Genomic DNA, 16,054 nt, shown 5'->3' on the forward strand with positions numbered 1-16,054 from the left:
CAGCAGCTGCGTTGGCGACAGCATCGTCGATCTTGTGAATGCTGTTGGGATTGCAGCAGCACAGCCCTCCACTCGCGCCAGCACCGGCAGAAGTGCCAGTGGCGTGATGCGCTGGCAGAGAATTTACCGCTTCTTGATTCCTTGTCACCTCTTCTTGCGCAGTGTGAGGAGGTAAGAGGTGGCTGCCTTGGCGTGAAGACAGTTCGGCTCGGCTGGGGTTGTTTGCGTCTGGACGCCGAGTGGGGCCCGATGGGAAGACCGGACCGTGATTTCACGGTTAATAGTGTGGACAGCGGCGTGGTGTGCCGTTTAACTTGAGTCGCAAGAGGAGCAAAATCTCGCCTGTTGTAGTTTGTCGAGCCTGAGTTTGAAGTACCTTCTATTTGCGGCGGGATGTCATTTCGGTCCTCCTGTCTCTCCGTCGCTGGGATTGCTATCCTTGTTTACAGTACCATGGATGTATATCGATGGGCTACGCTGCTCTCCGTACTCTACTAGACGCTGGTGATGGAAATGCGTCGTTCAGCGGCACGTTAGTCTGGGGGTGCCTTATGTTTGATCTTCAAGTGCATAGTCTTCGAGTGGCACTCCTTAGAGTTTGCCTTGCGCAGTTAGATTGGAGTTTATTTGTCTTGTGGTGCTTCCGCTTTCCGTTAAGGAAGGTTAAGCTTGATTCGACAGTCCGTACGATCGCTTGGCACCTCAGCAGGCGGGTCGGAGCCATCTTCGCGACTAAACGGAAGCCTTTAGACTGAGAGGTCTTGTGTTTTGCATATTGTTCATAAATTGTTGTTTTGGTATTAAGTTGGCTAGTTTTCTTATGGATTTTCCGGCATTTGGCCTGTTGTCCGGCCCGGGCTAGGTCTCGTTATTTTAAAAGTCGGTGCTTGTTCTGGCTTAGTACGATTTTGGCTTACTGCCTGGTGGTTCTGGTAGTACGCTGGGTCGCTGTGGTTGTGTTGCATTTTGTATGGGGCTGCGTGCTCGGAGCCGTGGAGTACCATTTGTGTGAACTGCTTCACTGGGGAATACTTATCGGGCCATTTTTGGTCCTCTTTTGTATGAAATAAATTTATTATTATTTTAAAGTGACATTATCACTTAAATGATTTAATTCTTGTTGCGTTAATTGCAACTTGGGTACTAAGAAATTTAGTAGTGTAACTACGCAAGATTTAATAGTGGCACATGCCCCTTTATCTTCCGTAATCTGTTAATTACCGAAATACCTTAAGCTCATACTCATATTATGTGATTTTCTTAAATGATTGTATTTTTATGTCATGTTATTGTTTTTTAAATTTGCTGATCACTGGTGTACTGTTCCAAGTATTAAAAAGTTTCAGGTAGCTATTACTTGGGTGGCACGCGCAGAACCGCAACAGAGAGAGTAGTTGCGTGCCTTACGTGTCCGTTGTCGGCGCGGCCTGGTGTCCGTTGTTAGTTTTGGTGCACCTAAGTATTGTGTTGCCTCCTCTCTTGCGGCCCCGTCGTGTTCTTTTCATGAACATTTCCTTCAAGGCACTTTAGTTAATTTTATTCTGGTATTATTTTAATTTCTTACATTGGTAAAATTGTGCGGCCTTCATTATGCACACTGTTTGTCATAATGTCTCATATATCATGATATGCGTGTGTAATGGTGCAATAAATGGATGATTATTATTTCTGTTTTGGCGCCCTTCATGCCTCCTTTCTTGTCCCTATTGGTACGCTATCCTTGTACTTGTGTTGGTAACCCACATCAGTGTTCGTATCATTATCTATTTCCCTTTTTACAAGCGCGATAAGGGGACTTCACACTAACCACGAAAAACACCTTCACACACCATCAAAATAGCATCCGAACTTCACTTCTGGAATTACACATGATGACAGGTACGGTTCTTGAGGCACTCGTCATACTCAAAGTATTCCATCACATTTCCACATGGTGCAGCGTGATTCGTCACTCATAATCACTAGTCTCCGGTCATCCATTGTCCAGTGACTTATGAGGAGCTGCTAGAGCACTGTATCCCAGCCTCTTTAACTCACTACGCCCAGTCACTGTACTTCCGGAAGCACTTTGCAGCTCACGAGTGATTCTTCAATTTTTTAGAAACACATTCATCAGTGCTCGACGGTCTTCTTCACAATCATACCACCAAAAATTAGACTTGGGCAGATTCAGAAGCGTTGAAACGTTCCTGCTGGATTTGTCAGGTGACGTCCAGTGACTAGACCACATGCGACGTCACTGAATTCTCCTGAGCGACCCGTTCAGATGTTACTGCTTCTCTACTCAAAACACGATTCTTCTTGCCCGTTTTTCACTGTCGGATCCGCCTCTCGCGATATCTAGTGGTCAATGACGCATCAGATAGTAGTGTCCGGATACTTTTGATCTGGTAGCACATCAGGGGGGGGGGGGAGGGTTCATAACTTAAGGTACGAACTAACACCGTATGTATAATCCAAGTTTGATTCAAAATAATCACCAGACGCCTGAGCACAGTTATCCTAATGTTTCACGAGCCGCAGGATTCTCTATTCCCAGAATTCCTTCGGCTGTGAAAGGAGCCAGTCCTCCACTGTATCCTGCAGTTCGTCTTCCCAGTTGGAGTGCTTCCTTCTGACGTTTTTCTTTATGCAAACCAAACGCATGGAAGCAGGAAGGCGACATGTCCAGGCTTTAGGTGGATGTTGAGGGTGTTCCGACTTGAACTTGGGTATTCCTTTTTTCGTGTGACCTTGGAGGTTTGTGGACGCACGTTATCCTGACGCAGAATTACTCCTCCCTTCGTGAGCAGCCCAGGCCATTTACTCTCGGTGGACTTGTGTAGGCTGTGGAATGTCACACAGTACACGTCACTGTTAACGAGAGGCGTCTGAGGAAATACACGGGTACATGTTAAAGATGAACCAAGTTTTGCACAGTCGTCATTACGTTGTTGGCTGTAATTTGGATTTTCTTCCATTTTTTGTCGTACATTTTTCTCAGGACTTTGATGGATACTTTTAGAACACATAAAATTACACGAGGAACATTTTCTCACAGATTACTTTACTTTTCAACTTTAAAATGATGCACATTATTCTTAGTAATTAGATAAACAAATATGTGTACCAGCTTGATAATATGTCTTAGAACTATCGTAATACTGTATTAAACAAATGTGGATGATACATAGCAACTCTTAGTTCACAAAATTTAAATAAATTTGACAGTAACGCATTTTGAAATATTTTGTACCACAAGAAGTTGTGTTACAGTATGTACAAAGTCTGTACGAAATTTCACCTTGTTATTTGCATTTGTTCCACAGAAAATGTACCTTATAAACTGAAAAATGAAAGTTGTAGGAAATGCAGAAAAAATTGACTACCATTTAAGCTAGAAACAAGTACGTTAATGTTGCCACAACCATATATTTCGTTATTTGGTCTTCATGTAGCACTTTTCTTGTAATCTGGTACCCTATTCGGAGTGTCCTTCACTGACAATTCAGAACTAGCAATACGCTCATCAGAAATCTAATTCATTAGGTTTTCAGTGAAACAACTTGCACCAAATCCTAGTCTCACAAAGATCCTCGTTCTTCCAGTGTTACCGTCATTGAACACCAAAAACCACCATGTGAGGGAATTTTAATAGTAGATGACAAAAATGTTGTCGTTAGGCGTCTCTCCTAAATGAGTTATTAAAACTTTTGTACTGGCTTCTGTTCCACCATGTATGATGTTCTTTAATAAATCGTAATTGTGACGTGTAAGTAAATACTGGGTCAAGCACAAAAAATCTGATTTAGAGATAATCAACAAAATGTGTGTGGCAATTGTACAAATGCACCATAAAAGTTGGCAATCGCGACACAAACACAGAACAATACAGGTTTCATGTCTTATATGTATTTTTATTCTAAGTCAGTAGTTTCAAGAACAAAATGACACAAAATCTGATGAAAATAAAACGTTCTGTATGCAATGGCTGTAACATAAATAACGATACAAGTGTCATCATAACCATTTTCACTCATTTCACAATGTTCCCGCAAAGCCTCTTATTCTCCTCTTTTACAAATGGAATCACTTTTCTTCAGACAACCTAGGCTCATAATGTAATGTTTACAGTTGCACCTGTTGATCAAAAGGCTTCACGTTCCTCTTCAAGATGTAATATTCATTCAACTCTTCAGTTCCATTGAGAGTTCTCCGGACTTGCAATACTCCTAGCCGCTCGGCAGCAGTCTGATCCACTCTGCTTCTAAAATACGCACATTGGTAAAATCCATATTTTTCTCAGCAGCTGACTTTAAGACGTAAAAATGTCTTTCTTGCGTAACTTGTGGATGGTGTTGTGCACGTAGAGGCTGGCTAAATCTTTCGAACTTCGCACACTGTTAGCCCCTTTCGTTTCTCAATGTAAGCAAAATCAAGAACGCAAAACATAAAATAGTGTGCTTTTACCAAAAATTAGTGTTTTATTTCCGTAAAGAAATACTTTTCTTTTAGGTAAGTAAATGAGTCCACGCAAGAAGTTAACTATAACCTCATAATCAGAACGATGATTTTTTTTTTTGTAATGAAATTCCTTTCAATAATAAATTAATCGAATTAAAATACCTTAACGTTACTTACGTTGATTTCAAGCCCTATGATAAATGTTAGAATGACAATCAGGGCCTAAATAATGCTTGGGAGCCTCTTTAGCTGGAACCTCAATATTGTCTTCTTTTCAAGCATATTCCATTCCTTCGCCGCCTAATTTCTTCCTTTCACTTTAAGTACTACCTTTACCACTCTTCCTCCGCTCTGGTGCAGTTTTGCCATGCATTTTGCATTATCGTGTGTTATTCACATGTGATAATTACTTCAGCAATGCCCTATTGTTGCAAACAGACCACAGAGCTTCTTCAGTTGTCAGCAATTCCCGCAATTGCACGCCAAGACACTAACAGAGAATTGGCGCATGACTCATTATTTGAAAATCTTAGACACGAGTGCCATCTTTAGACAGCCGTAAACATTGTTTCCCGTTGTTCTGGTGTTCGTGTCAAAATATTTGCTATTGGCTTTGGCATTTACAGCGGACTTCCACCAGTATCTCAAATTTTACTTATTTGGCACTTGACCCGTTACTTACGTTCATGCCACAATTAATCGCATCGTAAATGGTCTCACAGCCCTATATACTCGACATACGTCTTCTCTGACGGCAGGTAATAATAAAATAGTGCAAACAAGGACAGAGTCGTGAAAAAACGGGACTTGGCACTGCACATTGGTCGAAACATGATGGCTTTTAGAGCGTTTGTAGAACGTATTAAACTCTGAAAACTGCAGACAATATTTTTCTCATACTACAGAACTATCTGGTGGCAAGCAAACATTTCAGCATTTTTGACCAATCTTTCATACATTCGCCCTTACTGGTTTTTCCGTGCTCGAGGAAGTCAGTGGGTACCGGACCTTGGACACTGAAAAACAGGGTGAGCATAACTCCGCCCGCTGAAAGCACAGCTGTGAATTTTTTTTTTGCGAGGTGATGACGCATGCTTCGTGTCTCTAGGCGTCTCACTACGTCATTCCAAAGTGGCGTACGCAAATTTCAGCGGGTTTGACTGGGTAGAATGGGGAAGACGCACGATCTATCTGAGTTTGACCGAGGGTAGATTGTGATGGCCCGGAGGCTCGGGACGAGTATTTCGGAAACTGCACGACTTGTCGGGTGATCGAGGAGTGCAGTGGTCAGTGTCTTCAACACACAGTCAGGGTGAAACAACGTCCACACGTCGTGGGGTTGAACGGCCACCCCTCATTACAGATGTTGGACGTTATAAGCTGGACAGATTGGTAAAACAGGATAAGCGGCGAACTATGGCGGAACTAACATCAGACTTCAGTGCTGGATAGAGTAAAAGTGTGTCTGAACACACAGTGCACCGAACACTCCCAAAGATGGTCCTCCGCAGCCGACGACAAACGCCTCTGCCAACGTTAAGACCACGACATCGGCAACTATGAGTGCAATGGGCACGGGAGCATCGGCACTGGACGTTGGCGCAGTGGCAGAGTGTTGCATGGTCTGATGAATCCCGTTATCTTCTTCATCAGGCTGATGGGAGGGTGCGAATCCGTCGTCTTCCAGGGGCACAGCTCCGTGACACCAGTACTGCAGCATGGCGACAAGCTGGAGGCGGTTCCATTGTGCTCAGCGGAAAATTAACGCGGGCATTCATTGATCCAGTGGAGCTCGTGCGAGACACTACGACGGCCAAGGAGTATCGTACACTGGTTGAAGGCCACGTAAACCCCTCCATGAAGATCTTGTTTCCCGACAGCAGTGGCGTTTTTCAACAAGATAATGCGCCATTTCTCAATGCCAGTACTGTGATGGACTGGTTCGAGGAACACAGTGAGTTCTATTTGATGTGCTGGCCCCCCATCTCGCAAGATCTGAACCCAATCGAACGTATCTGGTGTGTGACTCGAGTTTACGGGAATTTGGTGACCTGTGTGTGGGCAGATGTGGTGCCAACTTCCACTAGCGATCTACCAAAGTCTCATTACTTCCACGCCACGACGCGTGCCAAAGGTGGACGTACCGGCTATTAGGTAGGTGGCCATAATGTTCTGGCTGATCAGTTTATACACTACTGGCCATTAAAATTGCTACACCAAGAAGAAATGCAGATGGTAACGGGTATTCATTGGACACATATATTATACTAGAACTCACATGTGATTACATTTCCACGCAATTTGAGTGTATAGATCCTGAGAAATCAGTACCCAGAACAACCACCTCTGGCCGTAATAACGGCCTTGATACGCCTGGGCAATGAGTCAAACAGAGCTTGGATGGCGTGTACAGGTACAGCTGCGCATGCAGCTTCAACACGATACCACAGTTCATCAAGAGAAGTGACTGGCGTATTGTGACGAGCCAGTTGCTCGGCCACCACTCACCAGACGTTTTCAGTTGGTGCGAGATTTGGAGAATGTGGTGGCCAGGGCAGCAGTCGAACGTTTTCTGTATCCAGAAAGGCCCGTAAAGGACCTGCAACATGCGGTCGTGCATTATGCTGCTGAAATGTAGTGTTTCGCAGGGATCGAATGAATGGTGGAGCCACTTGTCGTAACATATCTGAAATGTAACGTCCACTGTTCAAAGTGCCGTCAATGCGAACAGGTGACCGAGACGTGTAACCAATGTAACCCCATACCATCACGCCGGGTGATACGCCTGTGTGGCGATGACGAATACACGCTTCCAATGTGCGTTCAGCGCGATGTCACCAAACACGGATGCGACCATCATGATGCTATAAACAGAACTTGGATTCATCCGAAAAAATGACGTTTTACCATTCATATCCCCATCTGTTGACTCAGGGACCGAGACGTGGCTGCACGATCCGTTACAGCCATGCGGATAAGTGCCTGTCATCTCGACTGCTAGTGATACGAGGCCGTTGGGATCCAGCACGACGTTCCGTATTACCCTCCTGAACCCACCGAGTCCATATTCTGCTAACACTCATTGGATCTCGACCAACGCGAGCAGCAATGTCGCGATACGATAAACCGCAATCGCGATAGACTATAATCCGACCTTTATCAAAGTTGGAAACGTGATGGTACGCATTTCTCCTCCTTACACGAGGCATCACAACAACGTTTCACCAGGCAACGCCGGTCAACTGCTGTTTGTGTATGAGAAATCGGTTGGAATCTTTCCTCATGTCAGCACGTTGTAGGTGTCGCCACCGGCGCCAAGCTTGTGCGAATGCTCTGAAAAGCTAATCATTTGCATATCACAGCATCTTCTTCCTGTCGGTTTAATTTTGCGTCTGTAGCACGTCATCTTCGTGGTGTAGCAATTTTAATGGCCAGTAGTGTATTTTGCTCATGCCTACAGTACACCATTCACCATATTAATCTGCCGCGAAGTCATTTTCGCAGTCAGTCTGCGCCGGTTCTCAGCGGTCCTAAAGAGGTCACGCTGTACCGCTGCGGCCGCGGGGAATCCCGCGCGTTTCTGCAGCAGGTGGCGAGGCACCTCCTGGGAACCCGCCGGACCTAGCTCAGTCGTGCCCCGCTGCGTCCCCGCAATGACGGGAGATACCCTGGCCTCTCCGTTAATGACAGCCTCAGCGGACTGTCACAGCCCGCTGCGTGAGCCCACTGCCTCCGTAATCTCACACATTGCCGAATAGCTCTTCCTTTTTTTCAAGGTGACCCAATAATAAACCTGTCTTACTTCCTCCGTATCATCCTTTTCAACAATTAAACGACGACCCTATCAGGACAAGTATTTATTTCATATTTTAAGTCGGTAATCAAGTAACGTGCCTATGAAGCATCGCTTCAGTTGCGGGTTCGTGATTTCCTGTCAGAGTCGTAGTAATCAACCGAAAACCATCGTGCGAAAGAAATCCGGCTTTTCCTAAGGAAGTTTTATAGGCCCTCTTCTGTTCCTAATCTGTATAAACAATTTAGGAGAGAATATGAGCAGCCCCCTTAGACAGTTTGATGATGTTGCTGTCACTGACCATCTAGTAAAGTCATCAGAAGATAAAAACCGGTTGCGAAATGCCTTAGACAGGATGTCTGTATAGCAGGAAAAGTGGCAGTTGTATCTGAATAAGAAAAAGTGTGAGTCATCGAGAACACAACGAAAACAAATCCATTAAATTTCACTTACACGATAAAGCAAACAAATTTAAAGGCTGTCAGTCAAACTAAGCACTTAGACATCACAAATACAAATAAATTAGAAGGATCACATAGATAACGTTGTGGGGAAAGCAAACCAGACACTGCTTTTTACTGGCAGAGCGGGTTTAAAAATGATACAGCCTACACTACGCTTGTACTACTGCGAGCTATGGAATCCTTAACACATAGGATTGACGGATGACGTCGAAGAAGTCCAAACAAGGACAGCTCGTTTTGTATTATCGCGAAATAGGGGAGAAAGTGTCACACATATGATCTACATCTACATCTACATTTATACTCCGCAAGCCACCCAATGGCGTGTAGCGGAGGGCACTTTACGTGCCACTGTCATTACCTCCCTTTCCTGTCCCAGTCGCGTATGGTTCGCAGGCAGAACGACTGCCAGAAAGCCTCCGTGCGCGCTCGAATCTCTCTTGTTTTACATTCGTGATCTCCTCGGGAGGTATAATTCTACATCTACATCTACATCTACATGATTACTCTGCAATTCACATTTAAGTGCCTGGCAGAGGGTTCATCGAACCACAATCATACTATCTCTCTACCATTCCACTCCCGAACAGCGCGCGGGAAAAACGAGCACCTAAACATTTCTGTTCGAGTTCTGATTTCTCTTATTTTATTTTGATGATCATTTATATCTATGTAGGTTGCGCTCAACAAAATATTTTCGCATTCGGAAGAGAAAGTTGGTGACTGAAATTTCGTAAATAGATCTCGCCGCGACGAAAAACGTCTTTGCTTTCATGACTTCCATCCCAACTCGCGTATCATATCTGCCACACTCTCTCCCCTACTACGTGATAATACAAAACGAGCTGCTCTTTTTTGTACCCTTTCGAGGTCCTCCGTCAATCCCACCTGGTAAGGATCCCACATCGCGCAGCAATATTCTAACAGAGGACGAACGAGTGTAGTGTAAGCTGTCTCTTTAGTGGACTTGTTGCATCTTCTAAGTGTCCTGCCAATGAAACGCAACCTTTGCCTCGCCTTCCCCACAATATTATCTATGTGGTCTTTCCAACTGAAGTTGTTCGTAATTTTAACACCCAGGTACTTAGTTGAATTGACAGCCTTGAGAATTGTACTATTTATCGAGTAATCGAATTCCAGCGGATTTCTTTTGGAACTCATGTGGATCACCTCACACTTTTCGTTATTTAGCGTCAACTGCCACCTGCTACACCATACAGCAATCTTTTCTAAATCGCTTTGCAACTGATACTGGTCTTCGAATGACCTTACTAGACGGTAAATTACAGCATCATCTGCGAACAACCTAAGAGAACTGCTCAGATTGTCACCCAGGTCATTTATATAGATCAGGAACAGCAGAGGTCCCAGGACACCTGATATCACTTCAATTTTACTCGATGATTTGCCGTCTATTACTACAAACTGCGACCTTCCTGACAGAAAATCACAAATCAAGTGGCACAACTGAGACGATAACCCATAGGCCCGCAGCTTGATTATAAGTCGCTTGTGAGGAACTGTGTCAAAAGCTTTTTGGAAATCTAGAAATACGGAATCAACTTGAGATCCCCTGTCGATAGCGGCCATTACTTCTTGCGAATAAATAGCTAGCTGCGTTGCACAAGAACGATGTTTTCTGAAACCATGCTAATTACGTATCAATAGATCCTTCCCTTCGAGGTGATTCATAATGTTTGAATACAATATATGCTCCAAAACCCTACTGCAAACCGACGTCAATGATATAGGTCCGTAGTTCGATGGATTACTCCTACTACCCTTCTTAAACACTGGTGCGACCTGCGCAATTTTCCAATCTGTAGGTACAGATCAATCGGTGAGCGAGCGGTTGTATATGATTGCTAAGTAGGGAGCTATTATATCAGCGTAATCTGAAAGGAACCTAATCGGTATACAATCTGGACCTGAAGACTTGCCCGTATCAAGCGATTTGAGTTGCTTCGCAACCCCTAAGGTATCTACTTCTAACAAACTCATGCTAGCAGCTGTTCGTGTTTCAAATTCTGGAATATTCCATTCGTCTTCCCTGGTGAAGGAATTTCGGAAAACTGCGTTCAATACCTCCGCTTTAGCGGCACAGTCGTCGGTAACAGTACCATCGGCACTGCGCAGCGAAGATATTGACTGCGTCTTGCCGCTTGTGTACTTTACATACGACCAGAATTTCTTCGGATTTTGTACCAAATTTCGAGACAATGTTTCGTTGTGGAACCTATTAAAGGCATCTCGCATTGAAGTCCGTGCCAAATTTCGCACGTCTGTAAATTTTAGCCAATGTTCGGGATTTCGCGTTCTTCTGAACATCGCATGCTTTTTCCGTTGCCTCTGCAACAGCGTTCGGACCTGTTTTGTGTACCACAGGGGATCAGTTCCATCTCTTACCAGTTTATGGGGTATGAATCTCTCAATTGCTGTTTCTACTATATCTTTGAATTTGAGCCACATCTCGTCTACATTTGCATAGTCAGTTCGGAAGGAATGGAGATTGTCTCTTAGGAAGGCTTCTAGTGACACTTTATCCGCTTTTTTAAATAAAATTATTTTGCGTTTGTTTCTGGTGGATTTGGAAGAAACGGTAGTGAACCTAACTACGACGACCTTGTGATCACTAATCCCTGTACCAGTCATGATGCTCTCTATTAGCTCTGGATTGTTTGTGGCTAAGAGGTCAAGTGTGTTTTCGCAACCATTTACAATTCGCGTGGGTTCGTGGACTAACTGCTCGAAATAATTTTCGGAGAAAGCATTTAGGACAATTTCGGAAGTTGTTTTCAGCCTACCACCGGTTTTGAACAAGTATTTTAGCCAACATATCGAAGGAAGATTGAAGTCCCCACCAACTATAACCGTATGAGTGGGGTATTTATTTGTTACGAGACTCAAATTTGCTCTGAACGGTTCAGCAACTATATAATCGGAGTTTGGGGGTCTGTAGAAGGAGCCAATTATTAACTTAGTTCGGCTGTTAAGTATAACCTCCGCCCATACCAATTCGCATGGAGTATCTACTTCGACTTCACTACAAGATAAACCACTACTGACAGACACAAACACTCCACCACCAATTCTGCCTAATCTATCTTTCCTGAACACCGTCTGAGACTTCGTAAAAATTTCTGCAGAACTTATTTCAGGCTTTAGCCAGCTTTCTGTGCCTATAACGATTTCAGCTTCTGTGCTTTCTATTAACGCTTGAAGCTCAGGGACTTTCCCAGCACGACTACAATAATTTACAACTACAATTCCGACTGTTCCTTGATCCAAGCACGTCCTGTATTTGCCATGCACCCTTTGAGATTGCAGCCCACTCCGTACTTTCCCGAGATCTTCTATCCTAAAAAACCGCCCAGTCCACGCCACACAGCCTCCGCTATCCGTGTAGCCGCCAGCTGAGTGTAGTGAACTCCTGACCTATTCAGCGGAACCCGAAACCCCACCACCCTATGGCGCAAGTCAAGGAATCTGCAGCCAACACGGTCGCAAAACCGTCTGAGCCTCTGATTCAGACCCTCCACCCGGTTCTGCACCAAAGGTCCGCAGTCGGTTCTGTCAACGATGCTGCAGATGGTGAGCTCTTCCTTCATCTCGTAAGCAAGACCGGCAGCCTTCACCAAATCAGATAGCCGCTGGAATGCAGAGAGAATTTCCTCAGATCCAAAGCGACACACGTCATTAGTGCTGACATGTGCCACTACCTGCAGCTGGCTTCACCCTGTGCTTTTCATGGCATCTGGAAGGACGCTTGCCACATCAGGAATGACTCCAGCCGGAATGCACATGGAGTGCACACTGGATTTCTTCCCCTCCTTAGCCGCCATATCCCTAAGGGGACCCATTGCACGCCTAACTTTGGAGCTCCCAACTACCAATAAGCCCACCCTCTGCGATTGCCTGGACCTTGAAGGCTGATAGTCATCCTCTGAAACAGGGCAGGCAGCTGCATCTGGCTCAGCCAGAGACAGTACCTGAAACCTGTTTGTCAGTCGCACCGGGGAGGCTTTCTGATCAACCTCTGGGAACGTCTTTCGCTGCCTGCCACCCCTTGGAACGACCTCCCAATCAACCACAGGCGAGAGCTCAGCCCCACTGCGGGCAGCAACCAGGGCAACCACAGTGGCAGACCGATCTGGGGACAGACGGGACGAGGTCGACATCCCCATGATACCCAAGTCCAGCTCCCCACAGTGGTGCCCATTGGCAACAGCCACAAGCTGCGCAACCGAAGTCAGCACCGCCTGCAGCTGTGAGCGAAGTAGGGGGAAGCAATATATTCGATACCTCATCCAGAAACGCACCCTCTCGAAACCTGGACAGCAAGCTACACCGTGATGCAGAGCGCCTCTCTTGCAGAGTCTGCCACTTGAGTTTGTTAAACATCTCCGTAACGCTATCACGCTTAACAAATAACCCTGTGACGAAACGCGCCGCTGTTCTTTTGATCTTCTCTATCTTCTCTGTCAATCCGACCTGGTACAGATCCCAAACTGATGAGCAATACTCAAGTGTAGGTCGAACGAGTGTTTTGTAAGCCATCTCCTTTGTTGATGGACTACATTTTCTAAGGACTCTCGCAATGAATCTCAACCTGGCACTCGCCTTACCAACAATTAAATTTATATGATCATTCCACTTCAAATCGTTCTGCACGCATACTCCCAGATATTTTACAGAAGTAACTGCTACTAGTGTTTGTTCTGCTATCATATAATCATACAATAAAGGAACATTCTTTCTATGTAATCGCAATACATTACATTTGTCTATGTTAAGGGTCAGTTGCCACTCCCTGCACCAAGTGCCTATCCGCTGCAGATCTTCCTGCATTTCGCTGCAATTTTCTAATGCTGCAACTTCTCTGTACACTACAGCACCATCCACGAAAATCCGCATGGAACTTCTGACACTGTCTACTAGGTCATTTATATATATTGTGAAAAGCAACGGTCCCATAACACTCCCCTGTGGCACGCCAGAGGTTACTTTAACGTCTGTAGACGTCTCTCCATTGAGAACAACATACTGTGTTTTGTTTGCTAAAAACTCTTCAATCCAGCCACACGGTTGGTCTGATATTCCGTAGGCTCTTACTTTGTTTATCAGGCGATAGTGCGGAACTGTATCGAACGCCTTCCGGAAGTCAAGGAAAATGGCATCTACCTGGGAGCCTGTATCTAATATTTTCTGGGTCTCATGAACAAATAAAGCGAGTTGGGTCTCACACGATCGCTGTTTCCGGAAACCATGTTGATTCCTACAGAGTAGATTCTGGGTTTCCAGAAATGGCATGATACGCGAGCCAAAAACATGTTCTAAAATTCTACAACAGATCGATGTCAGTGATATAGGTCTATAGTTTGGCGCATCTGCTCGACGACCCTTCTTGAAGACTGGGACTACCTGTGCTCTTTTCCAATCGTTTGGAACCTTCCGTTCCTCTAGAGGCTTGCGGTACACGGCTGTTAGAAGGGGAGCAAGTTCTTTCGCGTACTCTGTGTAGAATCGAATTGGTATCCCGTCAGGTCCAGTGGACTTTCCTCTGTTGAGTGATTTCAGTTGCTTTTCTATCCCTTGGACACTTATTTCGATGTCAGCCATTTTTTCGTTTGTGCGAGGATTTAGAGAAGGAACCGCAGTGCGGTCTTCCTCTGTGAAACAGCTTTGGAAAAAGGTGTTCAGTATTTCAGCTTTACGCGTGTCATCAGCTGTTTCAATGCCATCATCACCCCAGAGTGTCTGGATATGCTGTTTCGATCCACTCACTGATTTAACTTAAGACCAGAACTTCCTAGGGTTTTCTGTCAAGTCTGTACATAGAATTTTACTTTCGAATTCACTGAACGCTTCACGCATAGCCCTCCTTACGCTAACTTTGACATCGTTTAGCTTCTGTTTGTCTGAGAGGTTTTGGCTGCGTTTAAACTTGCAGTGAAGCTCTCTTTGCTTTCGCAGTAGTTTCCTAACGTTGTTGTTGAACCACGGTGGGTTTTTCCGTCCCTCACTGTTTTACTCGGCACGTATCTGTCTAAAACCCATTTTACGATTGCCTTGAACTTTTTCCATAAACACTCAACATTGTCAGTGTCGGAACAGAAATTTTCGTTGCGATCTGTTAGGTAGTCTGAAATCTGCCTCCTATTACTCTTGCTAAACAGATAAACCTTCCTCCCTTTTTTTATATTCCTATTTACTTCCATATTCAGGGATGCTGCAACGGCCTTATGATCACTGATTCCCTGTTCTGCGCTTACAGAGTCGAAAAGTTCGGGTCTGTATGTTATCAGTAGGTCCAAGATGTTATCTCCACGAGTCGGTTCTCTGTTTAATTGCTCGAGGTACTTTTCGGATAGTGCACTCAGTATAATGTCACTCGATGTTCTGTCCCTACCACCCGTCCTAAACATCTGAGTGTCCCAGTCTGTACCTGGTAGATTGAAATCTCCACCTAAGACTATAACATGCTGAGGAAATTTATGTGAAATGTATTCCAGATTTTCTCTCAGATAAGCGAGTTGGAATGGCAATCGTTAAAAGAGAGGCATTTTACGATGCGGCGAGACCTTTTCATAAAATTTCAACATCAACTTTTTACTCTGAATGTGAAAATGTTTTATTTACGCCAGTCTATAAATGGAGAAAAGATCATCGTAAAAAATAAGAGAAATCAGAGTTCGTACAGAAAGATTTGAGTGTTCGTTTTTTCCACATGCTTCTAGAGGGTGGAACGCTAGAGAAATTGTCGGAAGGTGGTTTGAAGAATCCTCTACTAGGCACTTAATTGTGATCGCGAAGGAGGCATGTAGACGTAGATGTAGATGCAGGTGGTTTGGTGGATGTCATGAGGGAAATGGGAAAATTTCTAAGGCCTTTTTTCACATCAGTGCCGTTGTGTTCCCGTCACTCTATTGCATGTTCCTAGACTTGCTCCAGATGTCATCGAGAAAGTCTTTCAAACATGCGTTAGTAGATTGCGCTTGGTATTCGTGCCTAGTTGTTCTCTCCTCTGTGGGTCCCAAATTTAAAAGATATGAAAAGTGCTTTCTATTGACAAGAGTCCTACTACTTAAAAACCTAATGCTGCGTTTCTGTACTTGTATTATCACAGATAAAAAATTGTGTTCAGTATTAATGGCAATTGAAACAAAAACTTTTTTCCTCCTATTTCTTCGAAAACTGACATTTTTGAGACAGCGGCTGTTGATAAAATATAAGGATTTTTGCAAAGAAGGAAACAGTAACAGGTCACTGTTAATAATGCAATTTATTTACATAAATAGTGATGTTAAGGGTTTTGAACCGAGTGGTTCATATTCAGACGGCTGTTCAGGATTAC

This window comes from Schistocerca serialis, chromosome 4 (genome assembly GCF_023864345.2).
Source record: "Schistocerca serialis cubense isolate TAMUIC-IGC-003099 chromosome 4, iqSchSeri2.2, whole genome shotgun sequence".
Lineage (NCBI taxonomy): Eukaryota > Metazoa > Arthropoda > Insecta > Orthoptera > Acrididae > Schistocerca > Schistocerca serialis.